Here is a 20,321-nt window from a genome sequence, read left to right on the forward strand (position 1 = left end):
CCTGTATCCCCGTGAACTGTGTTCATGTTCCTCCTTTCTTCCCCATCCCGGAGATAGCGCTCCTCGAGACCGCGTGGGCTCACGCGGTCCCTTTCAAGATCCTCTACGGAGTTTTGGTTTCGAGTCTCCTGCCTTTTCCTTTGCCGACGTGGGATTGGATTTACCCTGCCTCCTCCCTAACGGTTCACAGGTGTGACGCCTGGAAACACTGCCTGGTTCCGTTCAGTCTCTCTTCGGCTCCCCTGTGCCTCCGCACCTACTCAATATTTTGCTGAGAACTCTCTGCCTTTTGTTTTGCGGACAATTCTCCGCGTAGTTATTTTGGTGCACTGTGACCTGCCGGTTAAAGGTTGCGTGTTGAAGGATCCTTGGATAACATTTCGCACGCATTTATGAACGTTGTGTTTTTTTGCCTACGCAGAGAGGATTCACTTTTACCTACCTTATCTTTTGTTGGATGCTACCTATTGGGAATTGATTCGAGACTATTATCTATCCCAAGGAACTACTTATCTTTTATTTCGGAGAGACCAAAGTATACACCCATCTTTTGGTTCGTATATACCTTTTCTTTCTTGGAAACCTTTTGGGTTTTTTGCACTCCATGGGCAGGTAAGAGCATTGCAGCACACTTGGTACAGACACGTATTTTTCTCTTAGTTTGGTGTCCTTTTTTGAATCCGCTAAGGCATTGTTGTATGTGTTGTTTTCTTTCTCCTCTGCAGGTTACTGCGTCCTCATCGTTTATCATTCCCGAGTGCCCTATCTTCTATTTAGGAGACCTATGGGTTTTGGTCTCTCTCTTTTCTAGCGACCACTCAGACCTGTGTGTGTTTATATTTCACTGGGTGTGTGGTGTCGTTGGTAACAGAGGGAGACACTGTCTACACTTCTGAGGAAGCTGGTTTCTGCCTGGAACCTGTTGTGAGTCCGACAGCTCGGACCACTGGGCTCTCAGGAGAAGGATGGGATGTTAAAAAGTCTGGATCCCCTAGAGCCGCACTGTATCTCCTGGCAATAGATTTAGAAACTTCCGGACCAGACCTCCACCACAGGCTCAGTGTTTGCCTCATTGAATGGCAGTAGAGGCTTTATAACAGAAGAAGGCAAATGAAGAACTTCTGTCAAAGCATTTGATTTAAATTCAGTAGTAGGAAGCTGAAGATCTAAAAGTTCCACTGCCTTTTTTATCACTGTGTGGTAGGGGACCACATCCTTTGAAGGAGTATCAGATGTAGGCGATAGTTCCCACTCTGAAGACACATCAAGGCCACTTGCTTCCCTTAACTCTTCAAAATAGTCATCTGAATCTTGAACCTCACCTTCCTCCATTTCTTCCAAACAAAACCCATGCTCCTCTATAACCCTCTGAGCTCCTCTCCTAGACCTCATTCTAGGTGCTGGCGACGGTGGAGCCAATACCGACTCCGATGCATCCGGAGCCGGCGTCGTACACGGATCCAGAGGCACAGCCTGCACCGATCGAGGTCGAGCTGACGGCGCCAGAGATGATGGAAACGGCGTCGATGTCCTTGGTGCCGGGAAATGCCAAGATAGTGCCGCCGGAAGAAATGGCATGAATGGGGCATGGGCATGGGCTTGAGGAACCCCCAGATTAAACGCAAATGGACCCATGGGACCCGAAGGTGCTCCAGAGGGGTACATAGCTCTATGGAAGACTCCATACATAGCAATAAGATATTGCGAGGGATCTTGACCCGGCCCAGGGCAGGGAGGATAGGTCCCGGGGGCAGGTTCCATTTTAGGCGTTGCCGTGTTTGGGCCAGCCAGCGCCGACGGCGGAGCCAATGGAGTCGCCTGCTCATCTGGCACAGGAACCTCTTCCAATGGAGCCGGAGAATGTTCCAAAGTCGGTGAATGAACCGGCGTTGGAGATCGAGCTGGAGAAGCTGCAGGAGAAGCCGATTTTGCTGGAGAAGCTGGATTTGAGGGAGAAGGAGACACAAAGTCCTTACGGCGTCGACGAGCTGGAGAGGTCGACTTTGGCGTCGCTTCTCTATCAGAATGGTGCTTTGAAGAATGCCTCTTCTTCTTATGCTTCTTGGCTCTCGAAGCATGTCCCGACGTCGACTTCGAGCCCAACCTCGAGCTGGAACGAGACCTCGACCTTCTTCTACCTGTTTTCTCCTTTCTCATCTTCGCCATGAAGAGTTTTGCTTCTCTCTCCTTCAATGCCTTCGGATTCATTTTCCTACAGCAGGCAGATCCCTCGAAGTCGTGATCCGACGACAGGCACCAGACACAATCTTCATGCGTATCTGTATTGGACATATGTCCTCCGCACTCTCTGCAGGGCTTGAACCCGGACTTCCTCGACAACATCCTTGAAAGGAAACAAGAAGAAGCACAGGAATACAGCCAGAAACACAAAGTAGCAAGTGAAACTACGGAGAGTCCTAGAAAAACCCGTTAGCGTCCACAGCAAGGAAAAAAGGGAATTGACGTCATCACGCCGACAAGGCTCTCTTATTGCTCCAGTGACGTCAGCGGAGACGCGAGCGGAGCCATGGTTCTGTGACGCCGTCCTCGTCGGCATGAGGAGCTACAAAAAATATCTGAATACTGCTGGAGCAGGGGGATATTCACAAGGTGAGGAATCCACTGGCAGATGTATCCATCAGAAATGGTTTGTATTTTAACAACTTTCCCGTAAATGTCTTTCACTGAGGATGTACTTTACTGAAGGGAATATTCAAATGTTAGATCATTTGTTCAGTATATATTTCTTATTGAAAAATGCATTTATGAGGAGTTAATTGGCATAGCATTGCACATTTTGGGGACTTGATCTATCAAGATGAATCACTGTGATTAATCAATGGATTAGATTAATATGAGGTAAACTACAAGTCTGTCCTCAGGATTTTCCACACATTAGTTATCACGTGACATGCACTAAAAATGTTTTAAATGTTGGGAGAGAATTGTGCCTCTGCATTGGTGAGCAAGTCTGCGGCGCAGGCAAAACACGTACAATGGTGGCCGACAAATAAAGACCTAAAAGAAATACCCAGACACGTCGTCATCATCCTTTGAAAGGGAGTTTGGTGATTTATACAACTGACCCTCTCTCGTGTGGTTTGTCAAGGCGACGCACCCTTAGATCAAGAGGCAGCCGGTTTCCAACTAGAGAAATATAAGGGATATCTATATATATCCCTTATATATATATATATATATATATATATATTCTCGCTAATAAATCTATAACAAGATTTCAAGATTTCACTAACTAGATTGCTGGTCTAATCTACTTTGTGTGGGGAGCAGGAAATATATATATATATATATATATATATATATATATATATATATATATATATAGATATAAATATATATATATATATATATATATATATATATATATATATATTTATATATATGTACTTATATACAAAAACCACCTCTCCATAAAAGAAGCAAGATGAGCTTGACAGGGGTTCTTTAATCAGCAGCTTGTGTGGCATAATGCATTTCGGCTCGCATGAGCCTTCCTCAGATGCCAGAGCTGAAATGAGGTGAGTCCAACATCCTTCATTAAAATACTAAGGCCCTCCCAATGTCTTGAGGTCAGCAAGCTCCGCAAAATAGGTTGCAGCTGCAGTCTGATGACACGAACTGCAGCTCCCAGAAACCACCTCTCCAGTAACCCCTGCTGCGGAGCTGTAATGAAGTCCTACAGTGGACGCTGAATTGCAGAGTAAGGGAGGATTGTGACCAACCCCAAAGCTAAAGTCCGGAACTCCCTCAAGTCCCCAGCGTTATACCTCTGAATTCACAATCATAGAAGGGCCGTGAATCGGTGATGCCGTGATCCCTTTTCCCCGTGCAGTCACGGGCTGTATTATACAGCGGTCTCTTGCCGGGTGTGATCCGGAGGCGGACCTGCAGACTCCCATACCTTGGAGAAACAACATGCCACATCGCCAGTAACTGCAGGCCACTTGAAGAACGGGTTCTCTGAAGCGCACTGGCAAGCGCGTGTAATATCCAAAAACCACCTCTCCATAAAAGAAATATATATATTGTTTTACTACAAACTTCAACAAGGAGAAAAATTGAAGTATGTGAATCCATGAATGATCCTATGTTGGAGACCTAAATGTAAGTATGTTTGCCATTCTGAATTGGATGTACCATTTATTGCAGATCTTATAAAAATGGAACCCACACAGGATTTGGTCATCAACAAAAACCAGGATATCTTAATTGATAGTTTTAAATTGGAAAGGGTTTTAACTATCCCGTGGCTAAGGTACGTCGGGACTTCATGTCCGATTTGGGTCATGACCCCTCCTACCCCGTGGCCCGTCATTTCAATGAAAAACATGAAGGTAATCCGAAGGAGCTACAATATTATTTAATAGACTCAGTCCCGATAACCAAGAGGGGAGGGGACCGTGTAAAAGCCCTTCGTAGATTAGAAATGACATATTTTAAACCTTGACACTAAAGTTCCCGGGGGTTTAAATGCCACAGAGGAACTGTATTCAAGTCTAGAAATGTAAATTGTAACTGCAATGGGGAAATTGAACTAGAACCTTATGGCAACTGATGAACTTTGGAGATATTTTATTGAGGTGATTTTAACTTACGGGTGGCGTTGAATTTTAGGTATTTATTTGTTTACATATAGAATTTGATATGTTTTTGAATATGTATTTTATTGATACATCATTTTACATGTGTTATTTAAACTTCATTGTTAGATCACCCAGTTAATGAATACGCCCAGTATCCACGTACATTATGGAATTAATATATAAAAATGTTTAGGACAATTACAAGATCGGATTTATTTGTTTTCTTCTTTCTAGATCTTCAAGCCAGAATTTGATCTCACTTTGACAACAATGGAGCTGCTTACTACCTTGCTTTTAAATTGTTTAATATATGGTTTTGCCCAGTTGAAAAACAACATTTTTTGCACTTTTTTTGCACATGGCTATTTGAACACCCTGCACACTGGGACACATTATATAGGAAATGATTGAAAGTATTTAAACTGTTATTTTATATAGATGGACTTCTCATTTAGAGGTGGGGATACTACTGACAACAATGTATATAAATTACCTCATATAAGTTTTTTGGATTTTATCGAAAACTTGATGAAGTGTCATTATTTTGTATATAATTATATATATTTATTCAATACATTGATATTTACTTTTGTATTTATATATATATGGAACGTTATGATATATGCATTTTTGTACAATGGAATAATTTATATATTTATATATGTATATGAGTGCATACAGTTGTTCGGTTAGTGTTTGAAATTGTGTTATGCATTTACGCAACAATTATGTTCCCCCTCTTAAACCAATCAGTGGGTAGCAGGATGATCGGATTTGCACTGTCACTTTATAGGGTTTTAACAAGCACTGTCACTTTAATGTTAAAGTCACGAGGTGCAAGCATCACAAAAATGAAAAAAAGTTAAAATATTTAAACCAACTGGCATGCCAGAAGCGCATCATGTGAGCAAGTCCCCTGTGAGGGACGAAACGTGTCATGGCTGCTGCTGAACTTACTATGGAACTTAAATAAATTGCAGCTGACTAAGCCACGGCGGTCTGCGCTCTTTCTTGCCGAAGCAAAACGAGCTATTGGGGAAAGTATATATATGAAGGGTGTACACTGGCAGTTCTGTGTGTTGGTAATCTGTGGGGAGCAGCACAAACCTTGGAAGAAGGGCGGATGCCCGAAACGCATCGGTTGCTGCATGACGCTGGTGTTACCTCAACCTTCCTTGACCTGACGACGCCAAGGAGGATTGCGCCTCGCTTGAGGGCAACTGTGAACTTTGAATATTTCCGGCCGGTCTGGTCGGGAGGCGCACCGCCGCGCACGAGGCGGTACCGCTGCTGTTTTGCATTACAGCGCTGCGGGCTACACAGGTGAAAGGCTGCATGAAGGAAGGTAGTGTGGGCACACCTACGAGATGGATTTGGACTATTGCCTCACAGTTTGCCAGCAACCCACTTGGGTGTTATTATGGAAAGAACTCCCAGTCCCAGAGTCCGTTTGGATCCAATAAATGAAGGGTGTACACTGGCAGTTCTGTGTGTTGGTAATCTGTGGGGAGCAGCATAAACCTTGGAAGAAGGGCGGATGCCCGAAACGCGTCGGTTGCTGCATGACGCTGGTGTTACCTCAACCTTCCTTGACCTGACGACGCCAAGGAGGAGTGCGCCTCGCTTGAGGGCAACTGTGAACTTTGAATATATATATATAGTTTTGCTTCCTACATGCAGACTTCGTGGTCTCCCTTCAAGCATTTATTATTTATTTGCATCATGTGGCAGCGAAGATCACTATGCTTATAATGGACTTTCTCACAATGCCATTCGAAATATGCCGGACTTTGACAATATGCAATGATAATTTAGCAAAAATTCATATTTTGCCAGAGACTGCGTTTTAATTTAAATATGTTGCATTGTGGATGCTGACTCATAAAATGTCGGTTTGAAGTGAACACGCAAGCTGTGGGCTCTCCTTTTGTTTGGTGTCTTTACTATCAGGATCTCCGTTCCTGAGTTTTGAGAGCCCGTCCTGCAGCGTCGGAGGCCCCTGGTAAAGCGGAAACTCTTTTGGTACTTGAAATTGAGGTGGTATGGCGAGCTCTCCTGCGACGAGCTAAAAGGGATTGCCATGCTATTATGTTTAGCAGAAGAGAAAGGGAGTGAAGGAGGTTTTGCTTCCTTCGTGCAGACTTCGTGGTCTCCCTTCAAGCATTTATTTGCATCATGTGGCAGCGAAGAGCACTATGCTTATAATGGACTTTCTCACAATGCCATTTGAAATATGCCGGACTTTGACATTATGCAATGCTAATTTAGCGAAAATTCATATTTTGCCAGAGACTGTGTTTTAATTTACATATGTTCCATTGTGGGTACTGTGGTTCTTATCTTCGACCACATGACCACTTGGATGAAATTATATTCACCTGTGATCAAGGCGCTGGGGCACTGAAACATGTAAGGTTTAAAAGAGGTGGATACTACTGCCAGGTGATGCTGACTCAATAAGATATCGGTTTGAAGTGAACACGCAAGCTGTGGGCTCTCCGTTTTTTTGGTGTCTTTAGTATCAGGATCTCCGTTCCTGACTTTTGAGAGCCCGCACGGCAGCGTCGGAGGCCCCCGGTAAAGCGGAAACTCTTTTGGTACTTCAAATTGAGGGGGCATGACGCGTTCTCCTGCGACAACAAGCTAAAAGGGATTGTCATGCTATTATGTTTAGCAGTAGAGAAAGGAAGTGAAGGAGGTTTTGCTTCCTTCGAGCAGACTTCGTGGTCTCCCTTCAAGCATTTATTTGCATCATGTGGCAGCGAAGAGCACTATGCTTATAATGGACTTTCTCACAATGCCATTTGAAATATGCCGGACTTTGAAAATATGCAATGTTAATTTAGCGAAAATTCATATTTTGCCAGAGACTTCGACCACATGAACACTTGGATGAAATTATACTCACCTGTGACCAAGGCGCTGAAACATGTAAGGTTTAAAAGAGGTGGATACTACTGCCACGTGATGCTGACTCAATAAAACGTCGGTTTGAAGTGAACACGCAAGCTGTGGGCTCTCCGTTTCTTTGGTGTCTTTACTATCAGGATCTCCGTTACTGACTTTTGAGAGCCCGCCCTGCAGCGTCGGAGGCCCCCGGTAAAGCGGAAACTCTTTTGGAGATATATATATATATATATATATTTCAAAAGAGTAGTGGGTCCTTCCGAGATCCATCCCGTCGTCAGTTTGCGCAATTCAGGCAGAAACCCAAGCCGGTCAAATTTAATATAAAGTTCAAGTAAAGGAAAATTGCGCACTCAGAGTGAGAGTTGATAATCACCAGTTTAATCCATGATACCGCTACGCGTTTCGACACCCAGCGGCGTCTTGATCAAGGCATGTGAACAAGGGCTCGTGGAGCCCGAAACGCGTATTGCCCTCCTATTTTGCCAGCTGACAGTGCAATAAAGGATCTGTGAATTTCAGTGGTCCGTCTCCTACCTTGCTTCGCCGGTCCTGGGTGGATTTGGAAGTGGCGTTTTTTTGGAGTACAAAAGTATATATATATATATATCTGCAATACCTCGCAGCAGCTGCGCTTTCCATTAACGAATTACGAGGCAAGGATCAGCTTCTCATCAGCATACTTTATTAGTCAAACAGACAGATTGCCATGACGCGTTCCGGCCGTCCCAGCGGCCTTGGTCACATTATATATGTATATATGTATATATATATATATATATATATATATATATATATACATATATATATATATACATATATATATACACATATATATATACATATATATATACATATACATATATATATACATATACATATATATATATATATACATATACATATATATACATATACATATATATACATATACATATATATATGTACATATATATATATATATATATATATATATATATACATATACATATATATATGTACATATATATATATATATATATATATATATATCCAAGCTCCAGTTGTACCAAAAAATATCCCATGGGAACCTGCTTCGCCCCCAGCTACACGAACTTCTTCGTCGGCTGGTGGGAGGAGCAGGTGGCCCTCGCGGGTGACAATGCCAAATGGGCGGCACAGGTCCTGGTGTGGAGGCGTTACATTGATGACCTCTTTCTCGTGTGGAGGGGCTCCTTCAGCGAGGCAGAGGACTTTGTGAGCGCTCTGAACAGGAATAATTTGAATTTAAAATTCACCTGCGAGATGAGCAGAAGGGAGGTCCATTATCTAGCTCTCGGGGTTTTCAGAAATGACAAAAAATTGGATACAACTCTATATAGAAAACCCACAGCTGGGAATAGCATATTGCATGCAAGAAGTAGCCATCCTCCCAGCTTAGTTCGCAGTATACCATACCGAGAACTATTGAGATTACGACGGAACTGTTCACGAAAGTGTGATTTATCTCAGGCAGCTAGAGAATCTATTGAAAGGTTTAAAATCAGAGGCTATGATAGCGCCCTTTTAGAGAAAACATACAGGAAAGTGCTTAAAATTCCTAGAAGCACGTTATTATTTTTTTTACTTTTTATTTTTATTTTAAATATCCTCATATTGCGAAAGTTCTATGTATTCGGAGTTTCAGGTTTCTGCCTCTGGTTTTGTTACCAATACTGCCCCTTGGTCTCTCGGGGTTGGGGAGTTTGTCATCTGTACGATGTTTTCAGAGGAGTACCCTTAAGCCTTTACATAGTGCCACATCTGGTTTGGATGTGTGGGAGTGAGATAGCCATCAAGGCTACTCGACAAGTATCATACTTGTCTACCAGATGTTGTTTTCGCATTAATCATAGGACCGTGTGTACTGACCCTGTATTGGAGATTAGGTGGTTTTCAAAAATTTCCCAATATTTAAATCTCTTTCTGGAGTTTCCCTTCCTGTCTAGTTTGTTGATCCTTAAGACAGAATTCATCCAGTCTCTATGTGTAGGTGGAGATGGCCCAACCCATTTTATACAAATCTCCCTCCTAGCAATAACAATTAATACAAAGAGAAGATTTTCCTGACATTTGGTTCGTCCCCCTCAACCAATTGTATCTTAAATCCCAAAAAGAGTAAGGGTTGTACTTACAGTTAGCTGCTTCTGTATGATTAAGCTCACTGTCTTACCCACTTCTATCCAAAATTCTTCCAATTGGGGGCAGTTTCTGAACATGTGGACATCGTCTGCATTTTCTTCCCCACATTTCAAGCACTTTTTTACGCCTGCATTTTTAAATTTGGACAACTTTTTCAGAGTCCAGTATGTGCGATGTATAGTGTATAGATGGTTTCTTTTTAAAGCAGCAGACTTTAAAGTTGACCAGCATTTTTCCACCGATTTTTCCCAGGTTATATCTAGGTCATCCAAGTGTATGTCTCTCCCCCAGATTTGGTCTTCCATCCTCGTGTCTCCCTCTCCTGCAGCTATAAACGCCCAGTACCATTTTGCCACCTCCTTAGTTATTGCTAGGGATTCTATCATTTCTTTTTCCAGCTTTTCATTCTCTTGATTGTTAATAGGAATGGTTTTCGCCCAGCTTGATATTTGATAATATTTAAATTTGGAAACTGATCCATTGGTGATAATTTGGAGTTTTTCCCATGTGATCAAAATTGAGCCTTTTAATAGGTGACCCCAATAGTTGATATTGGCTTGTTTCAAGGGAATTGCCATTGAGTCTTTTAGGCATTCTGGGGGTTCACGGTGAGTCCCATATTGGGGCCTTTACACTGTAGTATTGGATTTTCAAATTTACTCTTATTTGTACCCACAATTTTGCTGCCTCCCGTGAGGTCTTCAATTTAACTTTTTTAAAGTACTTAGGATGACCAAATTTGAATAAAAAATGATCTTCTGTTTCTGTCATTGCTTGTAGGTATTTCGGATAGTGTTGATGACTTTTTAGTAGGGTCCGTATGTTTTTAAACTGAAACGCCTTATAATACTCCACCAGATCTGGGCTTCATAATCCTCCATCTTGTTTTCCCCTCCTGAGTTTCTTCCAAGAGATCCCGGTTCCCTTTGAGCCCCATATAAAGCTGATAATATCTCCCTGTGGTTTTTTTAAAAGGGACTTTCCAAATTCTAGAGGAATGGTATTAAAGAGGAATGTATACTTGGTCAGTATTGACATTTTAATAATATTTGATCTACCTATAAGACTTAATGGTAAACTAGACCACACTTTGAGTAACTTTTTTACCTCTCCTGTTACTTTGTTGAGATTACGTTGCGGTATCTTATCCAGTTCTTGGTTCACTAGGATCCCTAAGTATTTTATTTCCTTCTTGATGTTTGGACTTTGGAATTGAGTGTTCCAGGTCATGATCTCGGTCTTTGAATGGTTTACCAAATAACCTGAAACTTTCCCAAACTCGCTTATGATTTCTTCTATAGTTGTCTTTGAATTGATATAGTCGTCCGTAAAAATCATCAAATCATCTGCATATAATGCGATTTTTTTCTGTCACAACTGATATCTAAAGGGGGTAATCTCTTTTGTATTTCTTAGTTTGTTCGCCAGCGGTTCAATATATAGATTGAAAAGCAGGGGCGAGAGGGGACACCCCTGCCTTGTTCCTCTTCCTATATTCACATTCTCAGTAAGACTGCTGTTAACTAGGATTTTTGACCTTGGTCTTTTATAGATCTGTTTCACGACATGCATGAATGGTTGACCTATGTTGTTTTTGGTCATGACTTTTTCTAGGTAGGACCAGTTGACTCTGTCGAACGCCTTAGCGGCGTCGACAGTGAGTATAGTAAGGGGGACTTTTTTTGTGTAGCTATGTCAATGGAGCTCAGGAGTTCGTGTGTAACTTCATGTAGTTGTCTCCCCTTAATAAATCCCTTTTGATCAGGGTTTATAAGTTGGTTCATTACTTTTCCCAGTCGAACTGCCATGATTTTTGTAAATATTTTGTAATCTGCATTGAGCAGTGATATAGGACTATATGATTCACATGTAGTAGGGTCCTTGCCAGGTTTTAGGATGATTGTGATTATTGCGTCATTCCAGGAATCTGGTATTTTGTTTTGTTGTTTAAAAATCAGGTTTATCAGCTCCGTAATATGTGGTAGCAGGGTATTCCTTAATGCGATGTATATCTCATTTGGTAGGGCATCTGGCCCTGCTGCCTTTCCCTTTTTTAAGCTTCTGATAATCTCATCTACTTCACTTGTTGAGATCTCTTTATTTAGTTCTCCCTTTTCTTCTTCCGTAAGGGCCAACAATGGGATGCCTTCTAAGTACGAGTCTATCTGGCTTTCTTGTGGGTTTGTGTCTTCCGTGTATAGCTCCGCAAAAAATCTCAAACTCTCGTCTGATTAGGTTTTCTTCTGTGCTTTGGTTTGTTTGACCTTCTTGATGGATTCTCTTTACTTTATTCCTGTTTTTATCTGTTTTTAATTTCCAAGAGAGACACTTACCACATCCTTCCCCATATTCATTCTTTGCTAGTTTACTTGATCCCACTTTGTACGCACTCTGTCTTCGAGTATATCTTCCAATTTTTCTTTCTGGTTTTTTCTTTCTAGTTCTAGCTCTTTTTTCTTTGTTGTGTCTTGTTTCGCTGCTATTTGGGTGTCAAAGAGGTTTATACTTTTCTCCAGGTCTGTTATTTCTTGTCGCATTTTTTTGGTTTTATATGCTCCCGAACTTAGTAACTTTCCTCTTAATACTGCTTTATATGTGTCCCAAGAAACCTGTTTTGTCGTACCGATTTTATTATTTTCAAAAAAGCTTTTTGTTTCCAGTTCAATTTCTTTCATAATTTGCTGGTCAAGTAAAATTGCTCTCTCTACCGTGAATCTTCTTTGTGTTTCGACTGATTTTATTTGAAGTGTTAGCTGGACCGCAGAGTGATCTGATAAGTGGGCTGGAAGGTGAGCTAGATTTTTTACACTACCTGATAGATCTTGGTCAATAAGGAAATAGTCAATTCTCGACCTATGCCCCAATTTTTTTATTATGAAGCGTAAATGGGTGGGTTTTTTCTCCTCTTTCTCTCCAGATGTCTATCAGTTCTAGGTCTCTTTTATAAATACCGATCCATTCTCTCATTTTCGGTAAGTTTGCATGTCTCTCTGGTGGGGATCTATCAATGCTAGGGTCCATTATAAGATTAAAGTCCCCCCCCCAGGATTATTGGAGAGGTGGCTTGTATTATATGAGAGTAGAGTTTCCGTAACGGGTCTGCGTCGTCTAGATTAGGTCCATAATATCCAACTATTGTGAGTGGGTTATTTTCTATCAAGATTTTTGCTATTGCCCATCTTCCCTTACAATCTACTTCTGCTGAATCCAGGTTAGCTTTGAGTGATTTTTGATGATTATCACTATTCCTTTGATGTTGCATTCTTGTGTGGTACATACGTAAGAGTCTACCCAGTTTAGGGTTTTTATTACTTGAGCCCATTCCTCTTTCAATAAGTGTGTCTCTTGTAATATTATTATTTCACTTTCTGATGTTCTCAGATATTCCAGGATTCTGTTTCTTCTGCTTTTTGTTCTCATCCCATTTACATTCCAGGAGAGCATTTTAAATTCTTTTATTTGTACTCCTCATTTATCCTGTTTTCCATTCTTGTATTCCCCTTTAAACTACCGTTTGTTTTATCGTTTATGTTGAAAAGCTCTTTGGTGTTTTCCCATCTTCTTCGACTTATGAGGATTTTCTTTTCTTGTATTTTTTCCCTATTTTACACCCCACCCGTTCTCGTGTAGTTTTTATGATTTCTTTTTTGTGTTTTGTGTTTACCCTCCCTGGGGAAGCCTCCATCTTCTTTTCTTTGGGTTAACTTCATAACCCTTGGTAGCTCCGACTCATAACTCTTAATCTGTGTATCTTGTGGCTGTTGTGAAGTCCTGCAACATTGTTTCTACATATACTCAACTATATTTTTTAAAAATATTCGAAAGGTTTCTTTGTTAACTTATTGGTTCTTCAGATCGGATTTGGTCTTTTATTAATTCAATGAGTGAATTAACTTCTTCTGGGTCTCTTAAGTTCCTCATTTTATTCCGCCACATTATTCTCAATGACGGAGGGAATTTCATCTGTACCGTGGCACCAAGTTGTTGTAGTTCTGGCATTAGTTTCCCCAGCTCCCATTGCCTGGTTTGAGAAGCATTCGACATGTCTGATCTAATTTTGAAAGTCCAGTTGTCTTTATTGTAATTTCCCTTTTTCAGTGCCTCTCCCAATATTTTTTCTTTTAATACATAAGTTTTGAAGTTTATGAGTATCTTTCTTGGTGTTTTCTACTCTTTATTTTTACCAAATGGGTCTCTGTGAGCTCTTTGTATATCCTCTTCTAGTAGAGCTTTGGCTGCCCATGGAAAATATTCTGCCAAAATATCTACTACATATTTCCTTATGTCTGACCCTTCTTGATTTTCAGGCACTTTCAGTATCCTTATATTGTTTTTTCTTGCCTGGTTTTCGAGCGACTCCAGCTTGCCATTTATTGTTTTGCTCTCCTGCCTCAGGGAGTTTATCTCTTTTCGATTCTTTTCCACCTTTTTACTCAGCGCACCCACTTCACTTTCTACAGCCATCACTCTGTCCCCTAAAGCATTTAGCTTATTGTCCAACTTCTCACACACTTCCTGAATCTTATCTTGCTTGGCCTCTGATATAGTAAATTTTTCTTTCATCTCTGTCCATATCTTTTCAAGAAATTCATCTGTGTGATTTTTGATGTTTTTTGGTGTTCCTTCTTTTTCTTTCTCCACGCCGTCTTCATCGTCTGTTATCTCTTCCCTTATTTCTGCGACTGCTGTATTTTTTGCACCACCCTCCGCCATACTACTTTTTGGTATCACTTCTCCTAGCCCCCTGTTTGTTTGTTCCTTCGAATGTGTTTATTCTGTGTCAGGGGGTTGTGCTATAGTGGAGGTGGACGCGCTTTCCTTTCCTCCCTCGGGAGAAGCACGTTATTATTACCAAGAGAGAAAAATAGTGAACTAACTCAAACAACTAATAAATTCCGAATGATAACCAATTTCTCTGACGATGCCAATTACCTATGCCTTGCAGTATATGCCAATATACTGCAAATTGGCATATACTGCAAACAGATCGTGTAATAGGCAAGGGTGTCCCAGAGCGTCCATTGATTACATTTCGCAAACTAAAATCCATCAAAGATAAAATAGTACAAAGTCATCTTATGCCACCAAAACCCAAAAGTAGCAGTACCCTGAAAGAAATGATGTTTTTTTTTTCTTCCTGCGGGAAATGCAAAGCGTGTGAAAATAGTAGGAGAGTACTCACCTATAGGCAGCCGGGCCTACCAAGAGGTAGAGAAATCAACAAGTTTATCACATGCTCGACCCCTTTTGTTGTATATTGCTTGTCATGCCCATGCGGCCTTAAATATATAGGCAGCACAATCAATAGCGTAAAGTTGCGGATCTTGGAACATCAACGGGCAATTACAAATAAAGATGTGACATCCTGTGGCCCGTCATTTTGCTAAAGTACACCAAAGTAATAGGGATCTATTACAATATTGGGGGCTAGATCACGTTCCAGCACAACCCAAAGGTGGGGATAGACTTATGAAGCTGCGAAGACTAGAGTCACGCTACATTATTGATCAAGAAACTAAGACCCCACAAGGTATGAACAGTGGGGAGGAATTAACAGCACATTTTGGAAAATAATGGACAGATGAGTTAAAATGAATTGAGGATGTTGATCTGTACATTGTATCCACTGCTTTCTTTTCTTCTTTACTTTATGACAATTATTGCTGATTTCATTTTTTACCGTTGAGATGAATGAGATTACAGAGATATGATGACAATTACCTCTTAGAATTCTGCTATGAATTGAAATGATATTGTTTCTGCCCTGAGTAATTACATAAAAGGTCTTAGAGTGTTATATCATGCAAATTGACAGCTGGTGTTATGCCGATACACAGCTTTATTGTTGAAATGAATACCGGCTCAGGGTGGCCAATATGCCGATACACAGCTTTACTGTTGTTATTGGAGGCCTTGGCGCTGTATTTAAAGCGCGTCCCAATATTTTGATGTCTGTATGTCACAGTACCATTATGGCCGCCCGATTTGCATGTGAAATTAGAGTGTATGAGCCGTCATCGCTTTCAATGTGTAAGTCACAATGACGTACTCAAATACAGCTGCCTCACTACACGCGATGTTGAAACACTGACGAAGGACTCGGCGTCCGAAACGCGTCTGTGCACATTTTGCTGTTGCTGGAATAAACAACTTTGAACGCTTACCACGGAGTGCTTCTGCTTTGTTTATAGAGGGAAAACGAATTTCTGAGCCTGAATATATATATGTGATCAAGGTACGTCAGTACCGAAACGCGTAATGGCCGACTGAGTAACAGCTCAATAAACCGACAATTTTTCTACTTACTTGGGTCTGTGCTCCATGTGTCTCTTCGGGAGAAGAGAGCGCCTGCGTCCTGCTTGCGAAGTGGAGTGGCAGAAATATATATATATATATATATATACACACACACACACACATATACATACAGTTTTACTACAAACTCCAACAAGGAGAAAAATTGAAGCATGTGAATCCATGAATGATCCTATGTTGGAGACCCAAATGTAAGTATGTTTGTGTAGGACTTGACCCTTTTCCCAGAAATGTTTTGCTTTTTATTCCTTTAATTTAGGGTGCCCCCTATTGTAACAAAAGTGTATAGGCCTTGTGTAATGGAGAAAGCCCTGTGTAATGTTAAACTAATGTTAAGGTGCAGGTGCTTTCTTCCCCTAACATGGCTGCCACTGACCCCTGCTACTGCAGCGCGGTCTTTGTGGGCGCATTCTAGTAGCCAGGAGCTGGCTGGAACCCTTCAAACAATGTATCAATACTAGCCTGCCAGCCTGCCCATAGCCAGAATGGTGGAACCTCCTAGAACCTCCTGGAACCTTCTGGAACAGGTGAGGTGACACCAACTGCCACTACCAACTGTCAACTGGCACTATACAAGGAAAGGGAGGGAAATTTTCCTGTCAGGTTGAGGGAACACAGACCTGGGGGAGAACCTACGCAGGAGTTCTAGGCAGTGAGGCCTAGACAGGGACCTATGATACTGGGAGTGACAGGGCCTAGGTGCTGCCTACCAAGTGTTGAGGGATCCTGAACTTGCCCCCTGATCTGGCCCGGCGGGAGAGGAACCCATGGGGCACTTGAGGAGACCGGCTGAGGAGATTGGATACAGCCATTAACTCAACCCCCTCCCCCTTTTAAGGATCCAAGAGACTGGTATTTACAAGGGCGCAAGAAACATAAAGCGCCAAGAAGAAACCAAACCATCACAGGACTATTGAGGAAGCAACCAGGTATTGGCGCTGTATCGCTCCCTGCGCTCCCTGACGCCACCTGGGACCCCCTTTTGCTGGTTTGCCACTGTCATGTGGCCTGTCCTGTTGGTTCTGCTGACCTGCCTCCAATTTAAATAAACTGTCTGCTGGCTAAGCGCTCTCATTCCCTAGCGCTAGTCCCCTGAACTGCCTAATTTACCTCAGCTGACAGAACTGCTGTGTGTGCCCCACATCGCGTTTCACTAACGCTGTGTACTGGGAAGTGCTGTAACCTGCATAGCCTGCCGTGGCCCCTGAGGTGCTGACAACCCCAGTACTGCTGTGTCAGAAGAGCACTGTGGTTTGCCCCCCAAGCGCTTATCTACTGAGCCCCTGTGAGAAGCACTGAGCCTGCTGATGCTGCCAGAGTGCGCTGTGATCCTTGAGGATATAGTGGCCCTGAAGCGCTAGAACCCTGAAGCGCTATATCTGCTCCCAAGCGCTACATCTTTCCAGCGCTAAGGTGCTGGAGGAGGTTGCTCACCTGGGCTGGATGTCTTAATTGTCCCAGTCTTAAGACCTGGTTTACCTGTATGAAGGGAACGTTCATTACTGATAATGAGATTTTCAAAGAAAGGCCTACACCTGCTTAGGGAAATGGTTACCCCTGCTGAAAGAAAGGTTAACCAACGGCCTTAGTGCTATAATGAAAGGGTTGCCTGGTCTTCAATGAACTGATTTCTTCTCCTGCATAGTGAAAAGTTATATGTTGCTACTTAATGCTGTGTTCCCTAAGTACGTTTGACTACTCCAGGAAATGCTATGGCATAGTAGCGTAGCGTTTATTCCTTTTAGGCAAAGGTTAAGGAGACATGCTATGTTGGTTTTGCATATGGACATGATTACCTCTGATTGAGGAAAGGTTTTACCTTCAATGACCTGTTCTACTCCTATTCAGGGAAGTATTTTCTCCTCCTGCCTAATTCCAGGTTTCCTGAAATGCCAACATCTATATAACGAAATGTGTCTGCTGGATAATGAAACGTTTATTCATACTTGACGGAGATAATGCAGTGTCCAGACCTGCATCAGGAAACGGGGAATTTGCCTGATCATTTATAGAAAGCTCATTCCTGTTCAAGGAGATGTTTCTATTTACATAAGGAAAGGTTTTATATGCGTAAGCCAAACCTTTTATGCTCAAGCTTACCTGTTGAAATGTTTAACCCTGCATAGGGGTCTGCTACTGTTTCCATAAAGGTGGTCTGATTCTGGATGAAATGTTGATGCATAACTAATGAAAACTTCTACTCCTGCTGTTGAACTGCTTAATGCCCTAATCTAGGAAATGCTCATTCCTGATGGGAGTGGTTCTTAAGATGGTTAATCCTGCAACAGGGGAAGTTATTTGTAATGAAATGTTTTTCTCCCACCTAGTACTGCATTTTCTGGAAGCCTACAGTTATTTATTTACATGTTTACTGCTGTAAAACGCTCACCCTTGCTTGGTGAGAAGTGGGTAAAATGCCTGCAGAACCAATGAGATGCAATGTCATTTGGTTGTCTCCTTAATGTATTTCTTACAGGTGCTGACAAGAAGCAAGGCTGAGGTCAGGCCTGTGATCATCTATACTTAATATTATCTAATATTCAATATTTATCTGATATTTAATATTTATTCCTCTGAGTATTTATTACAAAGTGTTGAAACATATGTATTCTGAAGGGAAACGAATAAGTAATTGATACTGTAATTTTTGATTACCCTGACTCTGCTCTATATAAAAGTTATCTAATTTTTATACAAACTAACTGAAGTGGTGTCACTCATTGCGTGCCCATTTTACTGTCTCAGTGGATGCGTGTGCTGTATGGTCGCTTTACACGTAAGCTTTCGGATGCCTGCCCGCTCGTGCCATGCTACCCTCGGGGAACTGGTGACCCCAGTTCCAACAGTTTGCCATTCTGAATTGGATGTACCATTTATTGCAGGTCTTATAAAAATGGAACCCACTCAGGATTTGGTCATCAACAAAAACCAGGATATCTTTAATGATAGTTTTAAATTGGAAAGGGTTTTAACTATCCTGTGGCTAAGGTACGTCCGGGACTTCACATGCGATTGGGGTCATCCACAGTTTTACACTAAGCCCAGGACTATGACTCCCATCACAAGAGAAGATTTTTTTTAAAAAGGGTGTACTTTTACTTGATTCACTCAATCTATCAGTAGAAATAAAGTCTACTGTGTTGTCTAATTAATTGATTTGAACAACTTTTAGCATTTAACCTTATTTAAATATAGTCCCTGGTGGTCATGACAGTTTTCTACTTACCAGATTCAGACTAGGGATTCTACATAGAGTAATAAACTTCCCAAGAATGAATGACTGGTCAAGAGTTATGCACTTGTGTCCTTGCGATGATCATTCAGAACAATCCACACTTCATGTTGTTTTATTTTGCAAGTTTTACGATGAGCAAAAGAAAATATCGATAATACCAATTTTAAAGTCACTGGGTCTTAGACAATCTCATCCTGCTTTTATATCATTACAGCTTTTGGATAATGAACATGTAGTATGGAGATTATCAATGTTTTTAGTGATTTAAATGCAGGGTTATGGAAAACATGACAACAATGAATTTATGTCTTAGAGGAGTTAGTTGGCGGAAAAATATGAATTCATTTTACATTTGATACTTTTTATTCTTATCGTGTAATGTACTGTGATTTTATGTGCTTTTATGAAAGACAGAAATCGAATAAAACTTTGTTGACTTGACCCAAATGTAACACCTAAAGTATCAAGTGCTGTGAAATGAGGAAGCAACAATATCTAAAAAAAAAAGGGCCACTGCAAATGAAAAGGTGAGAGGAACCTGAGGCAGAGGGATGTCTACTGTGGGGCAGAGGGGCAGGTGGAGCAGAGAGAGATGTAACCAGAGAGTGATAAGGGAGGTGTGTCTAGTCATAGACATAAGCCTGTGATGGATACCTGTATAAAACTCAAAAAAAGAAAGAAATCCTTTCTCTGACCACATAAAAAGGCAAAAGGAAAAATTGTAGGGCAAAAATGCTCAATAGTCAGAAGCACTCCCAATATTCATCTGGGCAGCAATGTACCTCTCCCACGAAAACATGTGACATGTTTTCATTGGCAACAAGAAGTATATCAGAGCCACCAGATCCTGAAAAATCATAGGCTGCACTCCAAACTAACAAATGCAGGGACACGTCTGTGTGAAGGAGACGCGGGGAAAACAAAGAGACATATTTGAACTCAAGAGTGAAAGAGAAGGGAGGCATACAGAATTCAAAAGCAATTGAGAAGAAATGAAAAATTTATACAAAGTGTGAACAAGACATTCTAAGGAGGAGTGTTTCTTTGAATCTTCTCTTCATCAAAGTAGGAGCCTCTGGGACATACTGAGCAGTTTATAA

General features: G+C 41.4%; 1 protein-coding gene across 1 annotated transcript in view; it reads right to left on the reverse strand.

Moving 5' to 3' along the window:
• The window catches only part of IFT172 (intraflagellar transport 172), a 1,181,874-nt gene that overhangs the window by 381,871 nt on the left and 779,682 nt on the right, over positions 1-20,321 (reverse strand). The gene's annotated exons all lie outside the window — the stretch shown is intronic.

The sequence above is a fragment of the Lissotriton vulgaris genome, chromosome 6 (genome assembly GCF_964263255.1).
Source record: "Lissotriton vulgaris chromosome 6, aLisVul1.2, whole genome shotgun sequence".
NCBI classification, from domain to species: Eukaryota; Metazoa; Chordata; class Amphibia; order Caudata; family Salamandridae; genus Lissotriton; species Lissotriton vulgaris.